The 25,511-nt window shown below is 37.2% G+C and overlaps 1 protein-coding gene and 1 non-coding gene across 6 annotated transcripts in view; one reads left to right on the forward strand and one right to left on the reverse strand.

Moving 5' to 3' along the window:
- Positions 1 to 25,511, forward strand: part of MAGI2 (membrane associated guanylate kinase, WW and PDZ domain containing 2) — a 1,357,869-nt gene that overhangs the window by 614,830 nt on the left and 717,528 nt on the right. The window lies entirely within an intron of this gene.
- LOC123836214 (U2 spliceosomal RNA) lies at positions 21,548 to 21,731 on the reverse strand. Its single transcript, XR_006788906.1, has one exon. It is a non-coding gene; the product is annotated as a U2 spliceosomal RNA (small nuclear RNA).

The raw sequence follows: 25,511 nt of genomic DNA on the forward strand, positions 1-25,511 counted from the left end.
TAGAATAATGTATTTTTATTTTTTTTATTTTTTTATTTTTTAAAGATTTTATTTATTTATTTGACAGAGAGAGAGACAGCGAGAGCAGGAACACAAGCAGGGGGAGTGGGAGAGGGAGAAGCAGGCTTCCCGCCGAGCAGGAGCCCGATGTGGGACTCGATCCCAGGACCCTGGGACCATGACCTGAGCCGAAGGCAGACGCTTAACGACTGAGCCACACAGGCGCCCTAGAATAATGTATTTTTAAACCTCCAGTCTTCAAATGCTTTGCTAACTTCAGTAAAAGGATGTTGAACGTAATATAAATGATATTACCTTGGCCTGCAAAGGTTGAATTTTAGCCCATATAAAAGCAGATTCTGAGCCTCATAATACATTTTTCATAATAGGGACCATCAATCAAGATGCAAAAAGTCATGTTAAAGCAATGAGGAGCATTAAAGCAAATAACTTTGTGACCCCAGTATAAATGGATACTTCCAGTATAAAAGGAAGCTGACCTGAAATATCAGAATATTTGCCTTCATTCTCTGGTTTGTTTAAATTTGTTTTTTAAAAAAAGAAAGTGCATGCAGTGAAGGAAGCTGACACAGGAAACAGAAGTGGGTAGTTTGAAAGCTGTTTTAATTCATTTTAGTGAATCATTTAGAATTTATATTTAAACTTTAAATCTAATTTTCTAATTAATTTCACAAAAGACATGCTTTTTATATTGATGACCCAAGTGTGCTCCCTATTTGTGTCAAGAATTTCTAATTTGGTAATGCTAACAAGCAGTGTCCTTAAAACTAATACTGGCTGCTTAACTTGACATTGTTTTAGAGCCTCTAAGGATCCTGAAGGGTGCAAGCTGCACTACTCGAAATCATTTTTTACTTAATATGGAAATTTTCTGCAAATCCATGTATTTCACAGTGGACAGAAATATAACTTGTTTTCTTAGGGTTTATTATCAATAATTATTAATAACTTTCAGTTTTCTTTGGCAATTGTTTCACTTAGTTTTTGTTGATCTGAAAACGTCTGTATTTCACCTTTATTTTCTTAAAGATTTTATTTAGTTATTTGAGAGAGAAAGAGAGAAATAGCAAGAGTGGGGTTAGGTGCAGAGGGAGAGGGCAAGAGAGAAGCAGTCTCCCCGCAGAGCCGGGAGCCCGACATGGGGCTCAATCCCAGGGCGCTGGGATCATGACCTGAGCCGAAGCAGACACTTAACCGACTGAGCCACCCGGGTGCCCCTGTATTTCACCTTTAATCTTGAAGGATATTTTTACTAGATATAAAATTCTCAGAGGCCAGTCTTAATTTTTTCTTTTCAACAGCCTTTTATTTTTAGCCTCTGTTGTTTCTGATAAGAAGTTAGCCATCATTTGTACCATCATTCTCTTATGTATAATATGCCATTTTCTCTGGTTGCTTTCAAGATTTTTTCTTATTTTGAGATTTCAACAATTCGACTATGATTTGAATTTTTTAAAAATTTCTTCTGGTGGGACGCCTGGGTGGCTGAGTCAGTTAAGCGTCTGCCTTTGGCTCAGGTCATGGTCCCAGGGTCCTGGGATCGAGTCCTGCATTGGGCTCCCTGCTCAGTGGGAAGCCTGCTTCTCCCTCTGCCTGCTGCTCCCCTTGCTTGTGCTCTCTCTCCCTCTGACAAATAAATAAATAAATAATTTCTTAACAAAAAAACTTACAGTTTTCTGAGCTGCTTGAATATGTAACTTTGTCTCTTACCAAATTTGGAGAATTTTTGTTAATTATTTAAATATTTGAGAATTCTTTTGTGCTCCATTCTTTCTTCTCCTCCTATGAATCCTATGATACATGTTACATCTTTTAATATTGTTCCACAGGTCACAAAGGACCTGTTTATTTCTTTGATTTTTTTTTTCTAATTTTCTCATGATTTCAAATTGGATTATTTCTATCAATCTCACTTCAAGTTTACTCTTTTTTGGTCTCATCTCCAATCTACTATAAAGGCTAGCCAGGGATTTTTTTTTTTTTTAGGATATTGAATTTTTCACTTCTAGAATTCCTTTTTTTTTTTTTTGGTTTATTTCCATTCCTCCACTAAAATTTACTATCTGTTCACTGATTATTATTATTTTCCTTATGTTTTTTAACATAATATAAAAGCCACTTTAAAAAAATTGTCAGCCAGCTAATTCCACAATATGGGCCCTCTGTGGTGATTCTCATCAATTTCTCTTATTCTTGAGTATGAGTGACTTTGTTTGTTTGTTTCTTCATATGTCTAATTCTATGCTGGACATTACTGTGCTTACTGTTATGTTCTTCTGAAAATGTTTATTTTTTTAAGCAGGTGATTAATCCTATATTTCAAAATATATTACATGTTCAAAAACAGACACATGTAAACTCTGTCTTGTCTACAATGGGCAACAGCTGAAATTTCTGTTTAGTCTTTAGAGCTTTAACCAGGCTGCCTGGACTCTGCCCAGACATAGATAGCTCAAGAATCAGCCAGATATTTGGGCAGAATTTGATGCTTCCTTCTGTAACTCTCTCCTTTCCAGATGAGAAAGAGAAAAGACAGCTGGGATCTAGCCTGAAACTAACTGGTGGGGCTTTGTGTTGTTAAGAGTTAGCTAGGCACTCACGGGAGGCCATGGTATTCCACTATTGAACCTAAAACAAAACAAAGCTCAGAATACAAACATCAGGCAGGGCCATTCTGTGACCATGATGAGTCAAGACAAAAATGAGACCACTCTATAATCATGTCCAAAAACAGACAAAAAGAAAAATCTCCAACCCACAAAAATGACTAAACTTTCCCTCTGTGGCTAATATAAGTAGTTGCTGCTTCTTTCATGATTACTAGATAAGAACTATGAAGATTCTCAATAGTAGAATTAACCTCTACTTCCTAACAACAGAATCTAGAGCAAAATTTTACCTCCTTGAACTGTCCCCAAAAGAACATAACACAAACCTCAATGCTAGAACTTATGAGGCTCCCCTGGTGTGTGTTCTCATTTCTGAGTTAATAAACCCAATTTTATTCACCAGGTGCTCTCCTACCCAGTGATCCTTGGTTGAAGGATAATGGCACAAAATTTCTTCCTTCACGTCCCAGTGTACTAGCCCCTAAATTTGACCCTTGATTTTTTAAGCCATAAAATAAGAGAACTATCCAACTTTTAGCCTCTCTGTATTGTGGTATGTGTGTCTGCCCTGAGGCAAATAGCAATACAAATTCTGGGAAACTCACTTAATACCATTCTCTGTTTCTAGTTTCTGCCTGCTTTTGGTTGCTTCCCACTACCTTCAGAAAGTTATTTATTATAGTTTGTCCATAGTTTATAATTGTTATCTCCAGGAGGTTGTTCTGCTGAATATGAATTACTTCACTTTTATGGAAAGTAGAAATTCTTTTTTGTTGATGTTAGAAAATATTACTTTGTATTGTGTAATCTGTTCCTACATTGGGCAATCTGTATCTGATATCACAATTTAGTAGTGTTCATCATATTTTATTGCAATGGGTAGGCAGTGAATGGCGCGATGAATAAAGTGATTTAGAAGATTGAGAGGGCCAAATAAGTCATTTACTGTTAAACCTACTGAACTTCCAACATTCTTATGTTGGGTAGGAATCAAAAGACTTGTCCAAACAGTACAATTCCAAGAGTTTGTCCATTTCTAGGTTTAATTTTAGAAATAATATAAAATTATCATGTAAGGAGATGATTATAATAAGTATACTGATCTAACCCACAAATATGTTGCTAGGAAATACCACTGAAAAGATTCGTAACCAGTGCTTTGGGGAAAATAATTTGTCACTGGAACAGCAGTAATACCTTAAAATTGAACTTGATGTTATCATTAATTTTCTCAAAAATTTTACAAAGCTTTATACTTGTTATGTACCAGGGAACAAGTCGTTGTCCTATTTCTTATGGGAATCAAGGACTCTAGAAGCACATTCTTTTTCTCTATCATTTAAAGTCCAATGTGTTTTCCCAATGGGATAGATTTGTTTGGGTTCTGTCTGGAGAGACAAATCTTTAACATTATTTACTTTTGGAAGCTCTCCTAGTGTAACTTATTAGTAACATATATCATTATTCAGGGGCGCCTGGGTGGCTCAGATGGTTAAGCGTCTGCCTTCGGCTCAGGTCATGATCTCAGGGTTCTGGGATCGAGTCCCGCATCGGGCTCCCTTCTCCTTGGGAGCCTGCTTCTCCCTCTGCCTCTCTCTCTCTCTCTGTCTCTCATGAATAAATAAATAAAATTAAAAAAAAAAAAACATATATCATTATTCATACAGACAAGACACAAGATTTAGAAATGCTCTGTGTCTCTTTGGCCACTTGAGAATATTGATGTGTTGTTAAATTTAAGAGATTCATTGTTTTTTAATATATCTGTCTGTGTCAGGGTAGAAATTTTTATAACTTTTTTTTGGAAGTGTGAATATTGCCTTTGGTAAGAGCCAACCTTTGATCCTACATCGGTTCTGCAGCATCACAAACCCACCTCCACCTCTTACTGTCCCATTAGCCTATTCTTAGGTCTTTTCTCCAGAAGACACGTTACCTTCTACTATACTATATATTTATAATGTATTTACTTACGTTTAGTGTTTATGTTATGTTCATGTATATTGTCTGACTCCTTCTAGAATGCGGGGTCCACATGGGTAGGGGTATCTGCCTGTTTTGTTCATTAAAGTTATCTTGTGAGACTCCAGTGGTATTTGGCATATAAACATTCACAAACATATATATATATATATTACGTGTATATATATATACGTAATATATATATTAAATGAACTACTAAAAAGAATTAGTTTATATAAACTAAATTTTCCCAGACTGTTAATATTCTCATTCTTATTCTTGTTCTACTTCCTAATTTGTAGGAGGCAATAGGAAGTCTCCCTGCCTTTTTTTTTTTTCTGTCCCTTCCATTTAAGCTATCTGCCAGAGTCATCTACGTAAAGCTCAGCCCAGATCTTTTTTAATCTTTCCTCAAAAATTGTTAACATCTCCCTAGTGTCTATAAAATGAAATCCAAATTCCCTAGCTTGGCATTTGAGGTCCTCTGCAATCTATCCTTATTCTGCCAACAACTTCATCAACCAACGCTCCCCTTCTGCTGAAGCTTTTTCGGATGTGATCTTTGGGCTTGCTTTGTCATCACTTCGTTTAAATATCTTCTTTGTGCTGTGGCCTATCCTGATTTCCCCACTTAAAATGGGAACCACATTACCCATCCTCTTTATTCAACTTATTTTTCTCCATTGTACTTATCACCTTCCAGTAGACTATATAATTTACCTACTTATTATATTTATTTTCTTTCCTCCCCAGAACATATGCTCCATGAAAAATCAAAGGCTTGTGCCTGTTCTGTCCTCCATAATAACACCAGTGTTTGGAATAGTGCCTTGCCTCCTTAGCTCCTTCCTTCCACTTAAATTTCTCTTCTCATGTGCCTAAATGTACTTTTTGTTGTTGTTGTTATTAGGGTTAGGGTTGGGTTAGGGTTAGGGTTAGGGTTAAGGTTAGGGTTAGGGTAAAACTACCTATTTGTCAAGGCCTTGCTAAAAATACCAGTTCTTCTGAAAAACTTACCAGCTCTCCCTCAACTCAGGTGAAGATAACTTCTCCTTTTCTAAGCATAGGTAGCATTTAACCAGAAACCACTTTTATATCACTGGAAAAAAAACCAAAATATTTTATTGCTTGTATTTTGGATATTCATGTGCATGTCTTATCTGTCCTACAACTGCTCCTTAAAAACAGTTTTCATCACTAACTAATCTTTACAATCTCAGTAGTGCCTAGTGCTGTATACATAGTAAATGCTTGATAAATCTGTGTTGAATAAATAGCCGCATGAATATCCTTGTTACAGTACTTTCTACCCAAATATAGAAGCAAGGTTTTGAATTATGTAAAACCTCTGTGAAAAGGAATTTTGATTTTGAGCTTGATTATTTTTGGGAAAAATCCAATTATGTCTTAAACTCAATGGACTGAAAATATCCAGTAAGAAAAATGTATTTGATATATTTGATTTTTTATTCAGAGTCTGGAATAAGTTCTATCATTGGCTTTTTCATTTCACAGTAATTTCCTTCTTTCAAAGCATATGTACCTTGCAAATTGTTTATTCACAAACTAATGTCCTGTCAAGTTACCTGGAAGAGTTCATAATAGAATTAAGGAAAATATCAGTAAAGATACAAAGAACATGGGATTAATATCAAGCAATATAGGTGAATTTACTATCATTTGAGGGCTTTACATTTCCATAATGTGTCTTGGTGTTAATCGGTTGCCTTATATTAAGTAGGATTGGGAGGAATACTAGGGCAGTGCTATAAAAGATTGCGGGACTGAAAGCAAATTTGACTGGGTCTTACCCTTCTTTCTTTATTTTAGAATTTAAAAGCCTCTATCTTTGGATTATATTTGATTCCACAGCTTTCTCTTATCACCATTTGCCTTACATCTGCTGTCAATTACCTAAAAAAAAAATGAGTCGCCCCACCTTGTATGTGAAAGTTTCATAATTTAAAAGTTCTCTATTCCTTACCATGACCTTAAGGAGGGGTGATTTTAGTACTTGTTTTAAGGAAGTATTTCTTTCTCCCCTCCCCCACTTCCCTCTTCCCCCTCTTCGTCCTTCGTCTTCATCCTCAAATGGAGGAGGAGCTAAATCCTCCTAAATCTTCAAGGTAAAAGTATTTTCAACATAATTGAAACTGGAGCTCACTCACTGGAAAACTAATAACTAGTATATTCTTGAAGCTGATGTTATAAGAACTGGTAACTCTGATGGAATTATGCTCAGTCTTAAATGAATGTGTCTCCGAGAAATGATTGATATGGAACACATATAGCACCATGAAATTATAAAATGTGCCAGTTGAGTAGCCATATGGTGGTATGCAGTAAAATGTACTTTCCAAACTTTTCCTATACAGACTTATAGTCTTGGCTTACAACGGGAGTCTGCTCCCTTTCCACCTGTTCCTATGTTGCTGAAAGCCTTTGGCAGAAAACCAGGTCCTGCGCTAACTTCCAGTGACACGTGCTTGTGCTTGCTTCCTTCAACTCTGTGCTCAGCCTAGTTGAGCCATCACTGATGCTATGCTTAGAGCAGACCAAACCTTCTAATGAGATCAGAGTTGGTACAATGGGGAGAGACTGCCAGGTGGAGCAGCTTCTAGGATTGCAGACCCCTTTTGATTCCCAGCCTCAGTGAGGACCAGTGTTAGGATATTTTACAAGCACAAAACTAGATATCCCTGAACTGTCGTTTATTTGAGAATGTTTTGTTTTCTCTGGTTTAGTCCTCTATCCCTGCTATTACCAACCCCTTGCTAATGGACTCAGTATCTAAGGTATTCTTGTTTTGTTTTGTTTTTTAATCACTTTCTCTGATTCCCATTATGTCTGGTATACAGTGTTTTCCAATAAATATTTATTGGGTGTATGAATAAACATGAATAAATGATTCAAATGGTTAATTTCCTATATGACCTCTTCTTCTACTACTTTAGATCCAAACTAAATATCTGGTAGTAAAATGATAATATTTTCAGGTTTAGCCCATGCCTTAGGGGATCGCAATATAAATTCTCGTTATTTAATACGTTTAGAGAGAAATCAATAGTGCCGGGTCAGAATTAGAAAGGTAGTTTTTTGCATTGTTACCAGCTTGCAGGTGGTGCAGGGCATACACAGGCCATGAGAATTCTTTTGAAAATTAGGAAAACTGCCCGATTTAAGCACAGTGAACATTATCATCAGCCTGGTGCTGACATGGCTGGCTGTGGGACTTATGTGTACTTGGTACGTTTCCTCTGATCTATCATTTGGAGGTCCCTTTCTGACATTTGGAAAGTCTTAGAAATTGATTAGTGGCCCTTAAGCCATAATGGCCAACAGGGGCAACACAACACACAATTATATGTGGTTCTTATTTTGTCTTTTATTGTAATCAGGAAAAATTAGCTTGTCCCACGCCAGATTATAGTTTATCCAGTTGCATCTTCTTTTTTCTTCCTTACTGAACATGGAGAGATTTTGGGGTGGGGAGGAGGGGCAGATAATTAACGTGCCTTATATAAAACCAGAAAAACCTTCAGACCAAATCAAAACCAAATATCTATATAGAACATTAAAACCTGTACTTTGGAACAATGTGCTTTCAAAACAAATCGAGGTACTAGCAGCATAGAAGACAATCCAAATGCAAATGAGGAAAAGACAGCGACAAAAGGTGGGTTGGTCGGCTGCAGTTCTGCCCAGGAAGCACTAGCTGGCTTTAGCGTGAAATTTAAATTCACTTCTGTGCTGGTGATTGCCTCTTTGGAACTCATTAAACATTCTTTGGCACCAAGTTTTCGACTGAATAAAGCCATAGAGCGTGATCCAGGCAGAAATTAACCTCAGGGTCTGTAAGCTCCTGTAACGGAGCAGCTAAGAAGGTGATATTCCGTCTTGGAAGAAGGTCCTCAGAAAGGGTGGAGCTTGGGGAGGGGGGAGGGAGTTTAGAGTTTGAATCTCACAGCTGGATGTGAAGTTAGTAGCACTACGTGGCTTCAGCTTCATTAGTATTACTCCTCTTTGGGGTTGTATGCTAATCTTTTGAGCTTCATCGTTTCAGTTTCTGCTTGAGAGTTGCCACTTCAAAAACTTTAACTGACAATGACAGTCTACGAAATTGCTCCTTGAGAACAATTAAACAAAGTCAGGAGGCATGTAATAATTTTAGCAGTGGGTAAAAGGGATCATTTAACTATGACAGAGTGAAGCTCATAGTCTTTAAAACTGTTTCAACAGATCTGATTGTTATGTGACAGGTTTGCGATGATGGCTGGTTTTTGCTGGCTAGCTGAGCTCAGACGGTGTGTGGAGGAAATATTGCCAGTATAATGCATATGAACTTAGGAGCTACAAGGAACTACTCCTGACAAAAAAAAAAAAAAAAAAAAAAGAAGTGTTTTCTTTCTGTTCAACAGGTGACTACAAAAGAGATCCATTGAAAATCATGTTAAATGACAGCAGTGGGCACTAGGATAGGGAGAGTTAAACAGTATTCAAAAGAAACCTAGAACACCAAGCAAACAAATTTTAGGGTATTTAAGTAATGTTGGTAGTCCCTTCTTGAAATATGGGAGTTAGGAAGTGGTCGTTAATAATGAAACTAACATAGGGCGCCTGGGTGGCTCAGTCGGTTAAGCGACTGCCTTCGGCTCAGGTCATGATCCCAGGGTCCTGGGATCGAGTCCCACATCGGGCTCCCTGCTTCTCCCTCTCCTGCTCCCCCTGCTTGTGTTCCTGCTCTCGCTGTCTCTCTCTCTGTCAAATAAATAATAAAAATAAAATCTTTAAAAAATATATAATGAAACTAAGACAGGAAGAGATAATCATCAATTAAATGGACAACTTGTTCTTATTACTGCTCTTCTGATTGATTATGATTAACCACCAATTCTGAGCCTTGATTCATTAACTCTTACCTGTTCAGGACTTAGGAACAGAGCACTGAATGAGGCACAATGTCACAAATCCTCTAGAAAGAAAGTTCCTTTATGTCAAGATCAGCTGTATTTTAATTCACAGGAGACACACACCTTGACCCCTGTGATGTGTGGGGAATATGTCATATAAATTTTAAGCAACTGTGGTGCAGAGTAGGAAGAGTGGAGAACTGGTAACAGAAGGTGGCTTGCCTCATCTGGAGGGGCCAGAGAGTTAGCCCTCTCCACTCTCCTTTGATCACTGGATCTTTTCGCTAGTATTATGGGGAATGCATAGTCTTCGCAATCAAACAGGTGGTGGCTCAACTCTGAACTCCAGCACTCAGCAACGGTGCGAATTTTGGAGTGGTTCCTTACTCTACTTGAGCCTCATTTTACAGATAAGTAAATGACAAACTAATAGGGGGTTGTGCAGCCTACGTGAGAAGAAAAGAGCATAATGTTAACACTCTGGAGTTAGAGAGTCTGGGTTTTAATCTTGGCTCAACTGCTTACAAGTTAGTTGACTCTGTGCCTTTGTTTCCGCCTGGGTAAAATGTGGACAATATAAGTATCTTGCTCCTGAGTTGTGGTGATGATTAAATATATTAATGTATGTTAGGTACCAGCGTGGTCCTGGTACATGGTAAGGTATATCAGCTCTAATTATCTGTATGAAAAGTGCCTGGGAAGATACTTAACACACTGTAAGTTTGAAATAAAGGGAAGCTACTATTATTATGGTTGTTTTTACTATTAGTTCCTATCCAGAAGGACTATGCCTGTAACACTAAATTGTTTTAAAGTTCTAAAACCAGCACACGCCTAAGTTTTAAGATACAGGGAATAAAGAGTGCTCTCTCTTTGCAGAATGTATACTAATACAAAAAAATACTTAAAATAAGAAATTTTAGGGATGCCTGTGTGGCTCAGTCAGTTGGGCGTCTGCCTTTGTCTGGGGTCGTGATCACAGGGTCCTAGGTTGGAGTCCTGCATTGGGCTTCCTGCTCAGCGGGGAGACTGCTTCTCCCTCTGCCTACCACTCCCCTGGCTTGTGCTCTCTCTCTCTCTGACAAATGGGTAAATAAAATCTTTTTAAAAAATGAAATTTTATCCATTAACACAAATTCATGATGGAAAAAAATTCCCTTGACTTCGTAGAATTAGACTCATGCAAAATTCCTAGCAGCCATAGTTTCATACAAATCACAATGAACAGAAATACCAAATTAATGGGAACCCTCTCTACAACAGGTTGGGCCTGTAGGGAATGAAGAAACTGATGCTATGTTTTAATATTTAAATATCTGAATTCATATTCCGTAAGATGAATAAGCCAGATTAATAAGAGAATTTGCAAATGACACTAAATATGAGATTCCTAACAAATGCCAATAAAAGCAGAAATTAGCCTGTGAGGTAAGAATTAAAAAAGGAGATAAGACAGTAAAATTCATATGGGATTTAAAATAAAGATATAAAGCAAGGATCTGAATGCTGTTCAAATAAGGGAAAATTTGGTAGTGACTAACAATATTCTCTTTTTTAAAAATTGGCATGGGGCACCTGGGTGGCTCAGTCAGTTGAGCATCCAACTCTTGATTTCAGCTCGGGTCATGATCTCAGGGTTGTGAGATTGAGTCCCGTGTTGGGCTCCGCGCTGGCTGCGCTGGGTATGGAGCCTGCTTAGGATTCTTTCTCTCCCTCTCCTTCTGCCCGTCCCTGTCCCTGCTTCCTCCACCCCATGTGCACTCTCTCTCTCTGTCCCCACTCCTCCCCAAAAAAATTGGCATGGGAGAAAATTTGATTCATTTGTCAATAAATTCCATAACAGAATATCAGTAGGTTTTATGACCGGTTGAAAACACATCTCAGTTGCTTCTTCCTTGTCATGTTAAAATACATAAAATTATGATGACTAAAAAGAAAAAAAGTAACATTAAACTCTGTCATTTCTTCCTTCCTTTATGTAAAATGAAACACTTTTGTAATATTACAGGTTAAAAATGACGGTTTCTTTAAATTAGCAAAAAAATAAACATGTGCGGTAGTTGCCCCTTACCCACAGTTTCACTTTCAGGGGTTTCGATCACAGTCAACCGCGATCCGGAAGCCAATGAGCCTCCTTCTGATGAATCATCAGGTCAGTGGTAGCCTAATGCTACATCACAGTGCCTGTGACATTCCCCTCACTTGGTCTCAACACGTAGGCATTTTATCATCTCACGTCATCATAAGACTAAGGGTGAGTACCGGACAATAAGGTATTGTGAGAGAAACCAAATTCACATAACTTTTATTACAGTAGATTTTTGTAATTGTTCTATTTCAGCATTAGTTATTGTTGTTACTCTCTTACTGTGCTTAATTCATAAATTAGACTTCATCATAGGTATGATTGTATAGGAAAAAAATGCAGTCTATAAGGGTTCAGTACTATCTGCAGTTACTCTTGGAATGTCTTGCCCGCATATTAGGGGACGACTGTACACAAAGTAAACAGGTAAGAAAGATTGTGGAGTCAAAGAGGGAGGTATGGGCTTCAGAGTTTGAGACTTTTCAGAGAGAAGGAAAAAAAGGCAATTAAATGGAGGGAAATTACTTCCCAGAAATGGTTCTTTGGAATGGAATTGTTCAGTGTGGAGATAAATGAGAAGACCGACGTCCTTCCCACTGTCTTGTAGAAGCCGATGAGTTTTTTGAAAGCTAAAGTCAAATTGTTTATCTATGCTTAAGAAGTCTTTTGGTGCATAGCCGTGCCTGTACGCATTGTCAGAAAATAGTTATTCATTTGTTTGTTTGTTCAGCACACACGTATGTCTTGGTGCTTACTATGTGACAGGTATTGTGTTAGGATTTAGAGACACAAAGATAAATAATACACAGACCTGTTTTCAAGTAAGTTACTGTCTAGGAGGAGAGATAGACACATAAAAATAAACAAAGAATGATAGCTATTAACTGAAGTAGTAGAAGTGCAAAATGTTCTGCAGGTACAGAAGACAGAATAATTAACCCTTTCTGGAAGTGTCAGGCAAGACATCAAAAGGAGGTGACATTTGCTCTGAGTCTTGAAGAATGAGAAAAGTCCTTTTTCAGAGGCTCTGAATTTATATTTCAGAATTCATCATAACATTAACCAAACTATTTAGCATTTGTATGGTTCTTTACAGATTACAGAGTACCTTCAGATGCTTTCTCACATACAAAGTACATTTTTTTTTTTTAGATTTTATTGATTTGAGAGAGAGACAGAGATAGCAACAGAGATAGTGAGAGAGAGCATGAGCGGGGAGGGGAGGGAGAAGCCCCACCTTATGTGGGGCTCGATCCCAGGACCCCAGGATCATGACCCGAGCCTAAGGTAGACGCTTAACCGATGAGCCACCCAGGTGCCCCCACAAAGTACATTTTTAAAAAATATCCATACCCCTTTTCTGCCTGTCATTTGTAGCCTATCAGTTGTAGCTTTCCTCATAGATACTAGACCTATCTTAGACCTCTCTTTACAGCGTTCTAGTAAAGAGGATGTTCTAGTTACTATTAGTCCATAACAAATCATTCTCAAACATACTGATTTAAAATAGCAATAATCATTTCAATGATTTCTGTGGGTCAGGACTTGGGAAGGGTTTGGCTGGGCAGTTCAGACTTGGGGTGGCTCATGCAGTTGCAGTCACATGGTTCCTGGAGCTGGAATAGCAGGTGGCTGGAATAGCTAGGGTCCGGTTGGTCATCTCTCTGTCTGCATGGAGTCTCAGAGTTTTCCATACGGATTCATAGCTTGGCAGCCTCAGGACAACACCCACAAGGTGGAAGTTGAATGGCTTTTTCTGACCTTACCTTGTAAGTCATACTGCGTCACTTGAGCCACAATCTATTGGTTACAAGCAAGTTACAAATGTAAAGAGAAGGGAACTAGATTTACCCTCCTAATGGATGGACACAAGATTTTAGAAGAACATCTGATATAGGAGGTATTGTTGCGGCCATCTTAGAAAAATAGTCTTTAACTACATCTCCATTTAAGCTTTGAGTAAATTCTTCTTCTTTAAAAGAGTTGGTATGGACTCTTTCAGAAAATTAGCCAGGCCAAAGGGAAATTACTGAATTTCACCCAATGTTTATTAAATTGATTTTTAAAATTTCAATACTTGACACTTTCTTTTTTTTTTAAAGATTTTATTTATTTATTTGAGACAGAGAGAATGAGAGAGAGAGAGCACATGAGAGGGGGGAGGGTCAGAGGGAGAAGCAGACTCCCCGCCGAGCAGGGAGCCCATGCGGGACTCGATCCCGGGACTCCAGGATCATGACCTGAGCCGAAGGCAGTCGCTTAACCAACTGAGCCACCCAGGCGCCCTCAATACTTGACACTTTCTAATGAAACTAAGATCAAAACATGATAGGACAGATAAGAGGGATTTAATTTGGCAATGAGGAAGGATTTTCTGACAAAGCAGGCCATTGAACCTTGGCAAAGGTTACCACAGAAAACGGAACAATCAATTTGCTTGAAGGTTTTAACAATCAACGGTGGAGGAATTCTGCGAGTCTTGCCTGTGTCGGTGTGGTCCCAGCTGGAGGAGAGAGATGGATTGGGTAACCTTTTTAGACCCCTTTCAGTGACATATTCCTCCCTATTCACTGACAAATAAGGCATAGAGAGATTGTCTGGGTAACCTTGAGAAGGTCTTGGAAACCTTACTCATCTGTTTTAACCTTTGGTCAAGGAAAGGGCTTATTTTATTTTATCTGCTTATTAATCATTCATTTGTTCATTTATTTTGTGTACCCTGGCTCTTAAAAAGCAATTTCTTACATGTCTTTTATCATCAATGCAGCTAGCACACTTTTTTTTCCAGGTCTTAATTACTATTTTTTGATCGATAATTAGAAAGCGATGTTTTGTGATAAGGTAAAATTGGAGGTCCCTTGCTTCGCCCGACTGGCAAGATAAATAACAGATTATAGGTAATATTTTTAGGTGTGTGTGTCTTGGTGTCAATATGTGTATCTCACGTAGAGAGCTTACATGGTGATGTCAAGTAGTTTGATTTATCTGCATTATCTGATTAAATTCTAAACAAGTCTCGTGTACAATTAGTATCCCCTCCTCAGCTAGAGATGATGAAAATGAGGTACACAGAGGTTAGGTAGCTTTTCTGAGGCCAAGAAGCAAAGCTAAGATTTGAACCCAGTTCTGCTAACGCTGGAGCCTTACTAACTATACCATATTATTGAATGGAGATGAAATGAATACTCTCTGCTTTTCTAAATTTAGACTGTGTTTACAAATAATATCACAGTCTGCAATTTTTAAATCAGAATCCCTCAATGTGATGAAATTATAGGGCATGTTCCTTAAGCTGGTCTGCAATATGATCTGGCCCCTGATTTTTTTTTAACTTATTTTTTCTTATTTTTCCAAAGAAGGCCTCTGCTCTAGCCAAAATTGGCAATTCCCATGCCTATGTGAAAACTGTTTCTTTTATCTGAAATTGTCACCCCAACTTCCATCACCCCACTTCATCCACACTATTTCAATCTATTCAAAATCTGCTTCTTCCACAAAGCCTGCCAGATCACCCACCAAGCAGAGATTTCACCTGAATTCCTGTAACCCTTACTTTCACTCTGAGTTGTGAAAAATTTGTCAATTACTATTTTTTTTAAGTTTTTTTTTTTTTTAAGATTTTATTTATTTATTTGAGAGGGAGAATGAGCGAGAGAGAGCATGAGAGGGGGGAGGGTCAGAGGGAGAAGCAGACTCCCTGCCGAGCAGGGAGCCTGATGCGGGACTCGATTCCGGGACTCCAGGATCATGACTTGAGCCGAAGGCAGTTGCTTAACCAACTGAGCCACCCAGGCGCCCTGTCAATTACTATTTATATGCATAGAGTCCCCCTCAATCAAGTAATACATTCCTGATGGAAATGAGCACATTCCAGGATGCCTGGGTGGCTCAGTCGGTTAAGCATCTGTCTTCAGCTCAGGTCATGATCCTGGGGTCCTGGGATCGGGCTCCCTGCTCAGTGGGGAGCCTGCTTCTCCCTCTGCCTCTACCTGCTGCTCCCCTGCTTGTGCTCTCTCTCTGACAAATAACTAAGAAATCTTTGGGATTAAAAAAAAAAAGGAAATGAGCACATTCCTTGCTTTGTTCTATCTTCAAACCCTGGCTCAGTATGCCACAAATTGTTATTTTTCAATGTTAGTTAAGTACCCTAACTTCCTGTTAACTGGTATGAACATCATTGCTTTAATTTCTGTTTCCAAAACGTGTACTCAAGAACAATATTTATTTTCCTCAGGTTTCAAATATTTTGATAATTATGGTATAGGTAAAAAACAGCAACAAAAACTTTTGGAAGTTCTTCCTCTGATTGCTTTCACTGTATCTCTTCTTCAGTGTACTTTTTAATAATTTTAAGAAGCTTGTTTTTTCAGATAAAGAACATAATTATTTTTTTCAAGCAATTGAGCAAAAAAGTCTAATCTGATTTACTTAATTGATAGGTGCCACAGATGCCAAATTTCTGAGCAGAATTCCTTAGAAGGCAGCTAATTTTGCTTTTGTCTAGGGCCACAGAGTGTAGACCTAAAACTGGTCAGTCATCTCACACGCATGTTCTCTTACTTACATGAGACAATCAGGTAAAGGTCTATACTGATTTTATAAGTATCCGCCATTTTTGTATATGAGGAAAGATAATACTATAATCAAAGATTTTGAATGTTAGCCCTAGAATTCAAAAAGTTCTTCAGAATATATATACCTTCCCTGTTACTATTTAGAAAATAAAATTAAAATATTCATTTACTAATATCCTGCTTTATTCTAAAACAGATTTTAAGAATTTGTTAACATGGGGCGCCTGGGTGGCTCAGATGGTTAAGCCTCTGCCTTCGGCTCGAGTCATGATCCCAGGGTCCTGGGATCGAGCCCCACATCGGGCTCCCGGCTCGGCGGGGAGTCTGCTTCTCCCTCTGAACCTCCCCCCTCTCATGCTGTTTCTCTCTCGCTCGCTCTCTAAAAAATAAATAAAATCTTTAAAAAAAAAAAAAAGAATTTGTTAACACATCAAAATATATATCATGACAAGATAACATAATTCATAATTAAATGGTAAAGATGAAGGGTGAGGTAATAAAATATATCCCAGAATAAAGACAGTCATCAAGATAGATATTATATGTTGTCATATACTCCTAAAACATATAACAAGAGTGGGCTGCAAATTTGACCCTAATTACCAACATGAAAAGGGAAGCCTGTTCAAGTTTAGGGTTACTTTTACTGGTTTGTAGGGCCTGATAAATAACACAAAGCAGTTACTGAGGTGTGCGCCCACTTCCAGCACTAAGAAATTGCTTTCATGGGTCTTCCGAAAGAGAACGCTCTTTAAGCCCTAGGAGTGATTCTTAGTTAATAATTAGAAACCAACACAAGTTGCTTTACACTAGAAAGCTCTGAAGACTACAGTTCCTATTTTGTAGGATTAGATTTCGTGATTTTGCCCCTTGCGCGTACTATGCCTGTGTCTTCCGCAGACACAATTCATGACCCCTTTGTCTGATTTCACAGCTCTAGCCTTCCCTCCGCGTCCAAAAATGGTTCCCATTTCAGTGGCCACACTGCATTCATTCTATCACCACATAACACAGAATTCTACCATGGCTTTTACCATGGCATTTAAAACATTCCTCAGTTTGCCCCTCTGTTTCATGCTCCTGGCTATCTGCCCACAATCCCAACCACCAGGCATCCCTATGTTTAAGTTCAGTGTTTTTCAGCCTGTAGAGAGGGCTCTACTTTCTGTTATAGTGATTATTATTCCATATATGATTTTATTGGGAACAGAAGCATTCACTTGCCTTGTGAAAAATTAATACTTGAAATTAATCAATGCTCTCTGAGGTCCCTTGGAGGTATAGACATTGATTAATTAGGTCAGCTAGCCTGAATATCTCTTTTCATATGTAGTCCAAATTTGTTTTTTTATTTCCTGGTTTTCTACATGTGTGCTATCTCAATTTCTTCATGTTTTACTCTAGAAGCAGTCCAATGTACATGTAGTAGATTTTTTAATGAGTTATTTATTTTTCTTCCCTTTTGTATTTTTATATGGTTCCTCATTTCTTATTTATTCACTTTGGCTTCTCCTTTCTTCTTGTGTTTGTTTGTTTTTGGTTTTGTTTTTTTCCCAAAGAAGTATGTGATCTTTTATCTGAGGTCCACTAATATCTAAGCCATGTGAAACATTCTTCAGTAACATATTTTGCTCATCCATTTTATCCTCTGTATTTAAATTACTGGTCAAATAGATATTAAAGTTTTATTACATATTCTGATGAGGTCAAAGACAGCTTTCTACCTGAAACATCCTTTTTCCATCATGAACATCTTTTTTAGATTTCACTGGGTATGAAGCTTAAGCATTTTTTTAAAAAAAATTATCAGATTATCCCTAATTATACCAATATCATGAAATTCACTCTTTGAAATTTGATATTAGCCTGCAGTTTTATTGAGATAGAAAGATCAATGACTTGTTAGCAAACTAAGCAGACAGATAGTCTTGATAATGGGAAAATGGACATACTATAATGTGACTTAACAAGTCAGCTGTTTTTACCTAAAAGATAAATTACCCTAATTAAAAGTATGTCTAGGGAATTAAGGCTATCTACATATGTCTTACCACGGTGGAAGGGGGTTCTTATCAAATAGTAGAAAAACAAATTTTAAGGATATGATAATTCTTAATTTAATTGAACAAATTCTTAAAAGCATGATTCGCTTTTGCTCCAATACTACATTCTCAGTCTTTTGAAAAAATTTGCACTGCCCTGGGTAGCACATTGCAGGTAAATAGGGGAAATTGCTTCATGTCTCTGTGACTCAAATAATAGTAATAAATGCCATTTTAAATTATTTTAAATATGAGTCACACATATATTATATGGTTTATAAAACTCTGAAATGTATTTAAAATAACATTAGGTCATTATGGTGCCAAAATTTTTACTTGTAGTATGTTTAAAGAATCATGCCATTGGTTTTGGTTTTTGTTTTTTGTTTTTTTTGAAATGTCAAGCTCTATAGTGTATCTATAATGAAATGCATTGCAGTCAATTGGGAAAAGCATGGGCTTTTGGTCAGAATAAGCCAGAGTTTAATACCTTTTCCATTACCCCTAAGATAGCAGTTCTCACTTGCATTGGTCCCAGGACCCATCTACAGTATAAAAAATTATTGAGGATCCCAAAGAGCTTTTTAAAATGTGAGTTATATCTATCAGTACTTATTATATTTTAAATTAGAATTATTTTAGAAATATTTATTAATTCATTAAAATAACAGTAACAACCCCATTACTTTTTAACATAAATATTTTTGATAAAAAATAACTGTTTTCCAAAATAAAAATAGTATGAAGAAGATGTTGTTTTACATTTTTGCAAATCTCTTTAATATCTGGCTTAACATAAGACAGGTAGATTCTCATATCTGTTTCTACATTCAATCTTATGTGATACAGTATTTTTGTTGAAGTATATAAAGAAAATCTGTCCTGACACAGATATGTAGTTGGAAAACGAAGGAGTATTTTAATACCTTTTAGATTATCGTGAATATTCTTCTATGATGCTACCACAAAACTTGTTAAGCAGTAGTTTCTTAAAATTTAGTTGCAGTGCAGAATTGGAAACCATGTTAATGAACTTTTTATACTTAGTTGAAATAGTTTCATTGGTATGATTCATACTTTGAATATCTTATGCACACATGACTTTGCATTGCTCATCGTTTCACTGAATAATGCAGACTTTTCAAATGTCGACAATTTTCCTTATAAAAGTTCCTTTATTAAATTCACCACCAATCTCATCAGAAAAGATTTTATGTATTGGGAAGCCATCAAACTGACCTTGGTTGATAGAAGTCTCTCAAAATTCTAATTTTAGCTCAAAAGCTCACATTTTACCATTGGCAAAAATCATCGTCAGTTGTTGTTGTTGTTTTGAAGTGACAGGCTTACTTTGTTGATGTTCAAGAAAATGTCTGCCAAATATCCAAGTCTGACTAACATAGTTTATCTGTCAGTCATTCTTTCAAGTAAAAATAGCATTCCATAAAACGAAGGGGGGGCTAGTTCTGCTTGTGACCCAAACAGATGCACAGGTGCCTTTTTTTTTTTATTTGAGAGAGAGAGAGTGAGAGAGAGAGCACATGAAGCGGGGGAGGGTCAGAGGGAGAAGCAGACTCCCTGCCGAGCAGGGAGCCCGATGCGGGACTCGATCCTGGGACTCCAGGATCATGACCTGAGCCGAAGGCAGTCGCTTAACCAACTGAGCCACCCAGGCGCCCCACGGGTGCCTTTCTTTGAGACAACCGTAATACTTTGATATGAGATGGAAGGGAATGAGCCATATGCATTTCCTACTTTGTCACATAGAACATTTAAAAAGTTGTGTCCTCGAGAACTGTGATTTCATAAAATTTCTACTGTTTAGTCAAGGACATTCTTAGACGATAGCATTTTTTTTTTCTCCCAAGTGTGTGGTGGTGAAGAATATACACTATCAATAGAGTTTGGTGCCCCTGCCTTGATTTGTGATAAGGTAGCAGCACTTACACCTACAGCTGCGTTTGTAACAGAATGCAAATCTTAATACAGAGAAAAAGGAAAATAATGTATTAGTACCCTTTTATGAAAATGATTTTGGGGCGCCTGGGTGGTTCAGTTAGTTAAGCGACTGCCTTCGGCTCAGGTCATGATCCTGGAGTCCCTGGATCGAGTCCCACATCAGGCTCCCTGCTCGGCAGGGAGCCTGCTTCTGCCTCTGACCCTCCCCCCTCTCATGTGCTCTCTCTCTCTCATTCTCTCTGTCTCAAATAAATAAATAAATAAATAAATCTTTAAAAAAAAAAAAAAGAAAATGATTTTGACCTCACAGGTCCCCTTAAAGGTTCTTAGGGACCATGCATTGAGAACTGTTAAACCAGGGTTTATAATGTCTCTGAAGGAATTTCTTCAGTAATAAAAAAAAAGGAGGATAATAATGCATGCATTGCAGATTGTTTCGACATTTAAAACTGGTATATGAGGTTCTCAAAAATGTTTATTTCTATACCCTCGCTTCCCAAATATTAATCTTTTGTTCAGGTACAGCCTCTCTAAAGTAATGTTGGTTATTCTTACTTTTGGAATAAGTATCTAACCTATTGGAAAATACATCTACAAATTTCTTTTACATACATTTATACTTAGATGCTCATTGGAAAACTCATTTGTGTATTTTCTTATTTTCAAAGAATTCCTGGGAGTGTATTTAGAGTATCAATTTAACTCTATATGTGATTCTTTTTAGGTATTGGTACATTTGATATTTCTTAGCTATATAGGATGACATATATGATATATATGATATATATGACATATATGATATATATATCATATATATATAATCATATCTCTTTGTACTGACTCATGAGTTTGTATCTAATGTTTCATATATCTATTTCGCATATGAAATCATGAGTATTTGATTCCAGTTTTTTTTTTTTTAATCTTTGTGGTGCCTGGGTGGCTTAGTAAGTAAAGCGTCTGACTTGGGCTCAGGTCATGATCTCAGGGTCCTGGGATCGAACACTGCATTGAGCTCCGCGCTCAGCAGGGAGTCTGCTTCTCCCTCTGCCTCTGCCCCTGCCCCTGCCCTTGCTCGTACTAGTGCATGCTCTCTCTCTCTCTCAAGTAAATAAATAAAATCTTTAAAAAAATAAATAAAATAAAAATAAATTTAAAAAATAAGAATCTCTGTTGTACAGAGTACATAATAAACATTGTTATATTTAGAAAGAACTGATCTTCTCTCTGCTACCTCACATACATTTGGTCTACTTTCCCCTACAGTTTGTTGGCTGCATAAACTAGAAACATAAAATTTCCAATATTAAGTTAAGTGAAATGGTGTTTTTAAAAGGGCTACTTCTCTTATTCATTTCAGATAATTAAATTTAAAATTTAAAAAGAAATCAGAACTCATTTAAATATATCTGAATTTACTTAGAAGTTCACCCAACACAGAAAGGAAATCATTCGTAACCGCATGTTTTTAAAAAATTTGTTCTATGACAGTGTGAATCATCCAAAATTGTAGTCCTCTGTGTTGGATAATTCTGCACTTGATCTTAGCCAAAGGGCCGAGAAGCGATGTGTTGGATAATTCTGAAAAGCATTATATATAAGATAGAACTAAGAAAATCAATGCATTCTAATAAGTTGCATAATGATTGGATAGTTTTTTAAAAGTGTATCAAGAAAAGTATTGCATGGAATATTTGAAAAAGATAATTTGGACCAACACAGCAAAAAATAGGCAGGTTATTTAGAGCTTGTTGAATGTTTTGCATAAAGAAATTAAAATTGAAATTATAGTGTATTTTATTTCTCCTGTATCATGGTTCAGTTAGTTGTTGCCATTGTTGTTTCCTTGAAAGGGGCATAAAACTTCAGGGGAGCTCTACAGCCACTCACTTTTATTAAAGTCCTTCATCAAGGTTGCTCACAGGGGATGCCATCAAATAATGTAGTGGCTTGCCTTTCTCAAACAAAGGTAAAACAAAGAAATAATACGTTTTTTTGATATACATTATAATGTGATTTTTCTAGTGCATTTAAAATCATAACTGGGTAATTTGCACACAGATCAAAGGATAAGAATTTCTTAGCTAATCGTTTGAAATAGACAGTGGAAGTTTGAGACTTTTCATGGGTTATAAATCTGTAGAGCTTTTATAAACAGCCTTTTCATTTAAAAAAAAATTTAAAGATTTTATTTATTTGACAGAGAGAGACAGCGAGAGAGGGGACACAAGCGGGGGGAGTGGGAGAGGGAGAAGCAGGCTTCCCACCCAGCAGGGAGCCCGATGCGGGGCTCGATCCCAGGACCCTGGAATCATGACCTGAGCCGAAGGCAGACGCTTAATGACTGAGCCACCCAGGTGCCCCTAAAGAGCCTTTTTTAAAAAAATTTGTCACCTACTTATGCAGATAAGGAAACTAGACAAAGAGGTTCTGTATCAGTTAGATTTGCTGCATAATAATCACAAAACTTCAGTGGCATATGACAAAGAATATTTTTTTTCACACATCTGCACGCCAGGCTTGGTTCAGTGGTTTTGTTGCTATCTGCTGGGGTCACTCATATACCTGCTGGTTGATCATGGGCTGTGTTCTAGATTAGGCTTGGTTGGCATGCGTTAGTTGAGACAGCTCTGTCCTACATGTTTCTCATCTTTTCTCTTGGGACCAACAGTCTAATCAGCGTATGCCTTCTCGTAGCAGCGACAAAATTACAAGGAAAACAGAAACACACAAGGCCCTTTGATACCAGGTTTTTAACTGTCACACTGTCACTTCTGAGTCATTCTGTTGGCCAAAGCAAGTTGCATAGAATGGTCAAATGGACTTCACCCTTAAAGGAAGAACTCAAAATTCTCTTTACAAAGGGAATGAATACAGAGAGGATGAATAATTAGGGCCATAAACGCAGTTAATACACCACATCGTTTTGCATTGGTTCCTACAAATCACGACTAGCTGAGATAAGTAAGGAACTCGGGCTTCTCAAGCAACTGCTTTCTTCATAGTTCCTTAGGTTTTCATGCTCCTTTCTAACGGGGTCCGTTCAGAGGCTTTTCTGGTGCTGTTTGAATGTCCACATTTACCTTTTACTTCCTACCTATTGGGAAAACAGTCCAATGATGGTACCAACTTCCATGTATTTCCCGCAGCTGCTGTGATCCTAGGCTGCTGTATTTGATGCTGTATTGAGAGAATTAGAGAAAAAAACATAGTTTGTCAAACACACTTTGTCATCTTTATCTTATTGCTTCTGATTACTCTGCCTGAATTCTCATTCATAAGCAAGAGATGGTATCATCTATTGTTGTTCTTAGATGATATGAGGAAAATAGGACTGATGCATTTATGGTGTTATGCTTACAATTTATTGTGCATTTTACATTTACTGAGACAGTATATGAATTTTTTTTTTAAGATTTTATTTATTTATTGGACAGAGAGAGACAGCGAGAGAGGGAATACAAGCAGGGGGAGTGGGAGGTGGAGAAGCAGGCTTCCTGCTGAGCGGGAAGCCCGATGTGGGGCTCGATCCCAGGACCCTGAGATCATGACCTGAGCCGAAGGCAGACACTTAATGACTGAGCCACCCAGGCGTCCCAACAGTATATGAATTTAGAAAAGAAATAGCATTGTTCTTTGCTACTTTATTGTTTTTTAGTCGATTACCATTTTAGGGTACAGGCCTGCTACATTTGGAACCTTGAATTAAATAAAAATAGGTCATTTAAATATGTTTAAAAATACGTCTTTTCTTTATGTTTGAAAGGTGTTTAAATCTATACCTGCACTTCAGTAGAATGAAGAGACAAATTTTCTTTTATTAGGAGTAAGAAATTGGTCTTATAGTTACATATACTCGGAGTCTGCTGCTAAAAGCCTAAGTAATCATTGTCTTAACGGTGGTTTGACATTAATGTACATTTACAATGTAAATAAAGATTTTGTCCTCCAATCTCCCAACAATAAGTATTTCACAACATTATTTGGGCAAAATCTTTACTATAATGCGAACATTGTAGGTATTATATTCTAATGCTACTCCTGTTTTCCTTGAAAAAAAAGATTGATTTCACTGAATTTGTTTCACCAGAAAGTAACATGGAGCTCAGAAAGACAAATGATTTTACTAGAATTTTGTTACTGTATTTCCACTCTTAATATGTGTTTAAAAGGTTCAAGTAAAGCAATCGTCGCGGCTCTGTGCATATGTGTGCACTGTTGCGAATATTTTCAAGAACATCTGTCTGTTATTCACATAAACTAGACAACTACACTGCCCCAAAGAGGTTTCCCTCTCCTTCCCTGCTTCCCACAAAGGAGTGGGGTACTGAGAAGTTATTTTGTTAGTACAGCGGAGTACTGCTCCCCTCTTATCTATTCTCACGTATTTTGTGGTTATTGTTGTCAGAGCTTTTGTGTTCATTGTGGATGAGAATAGTTCCGCTTGTGTTATTTAATTCACCAAAGTTACTGAAGATTTTGATACACAGATTACTGGGTTTCCTCATTAACCTCGTATACACTCTGTACCTCTTTCTCCATCCCATTCCATTCCTTTTTTCCCCAGAATTCATTAAAAACAAAAACAACAGAAGACAATTTTAATCGCATTATGACGTCTCCTTGCAGAGCCCTTTTAGGCTAATCCTCCCTCCCCACCGTTACCTTCAGAGATAAAGTCCACTAGAATGACACAGGCCCACATCTACTTTGCAAATCTCATCCCATGTCAGTCCCTAACAAAAATACCTGTGCTCTAACAGTCTAATTTGTAGCAGTCTGATTTGTAAATTCTTTATAAAACATGTTATTACTTATTACCTAAGAAAAAATGTAGGAAGAATATAGAAAAATGAGAAATCCAGAAGTAATAAATATCACCTGTAATTCTAACCTCAACTGTAACCACCATTAACAAGCTGGAGGATCTCTTTTGTCATATTCTTATTCCTTTCTTTTTTCAGTGTATTTTTCCCAAAGTTGTTATAAAAAATTTCAAACATCTTGAAAAGTTTCAAGAATTTTACAGTGGATGTCTGTACCCCTAGTATCTACCATTGCTTCGCTATCTTTGCTTTATCACACATCTAAAACCCATCACTCCTATATACACCCCATCAATTCATCTTATTTTTTATGTATTTCAAAGTAAATTGTAGACATTAGTACACATAATTGTGGAGCGAGTATGGATTAGTTAGACATTTTAGGTGAGATGAGGAAACTCTGATCAGAGAATGGACACATCTATCTGACATTGTAGGCTTTCCTAAATAGTACTAATGTTCCCATAAATACACTTATGGTGTCAGACTACATGTCCTAATTTATAGTTTAGAAATCAGTCC

This window comes from Mirounga angustirostris, unplaced genomic scaffold, assembly GCF_029215605.1.
Source record: "Mirounga angustirostris isolate CCGP_5_RB_7025 unplaced genomic scaffold, mMirAng1.0.hap1 SCAF_12, whole genome shotgun sequence".
NCBI lineage: Eukaryota > Metazoa > Chordata > Mammalia > Carnivora > Phocidae > Mirounga > Mirounga angustirostris.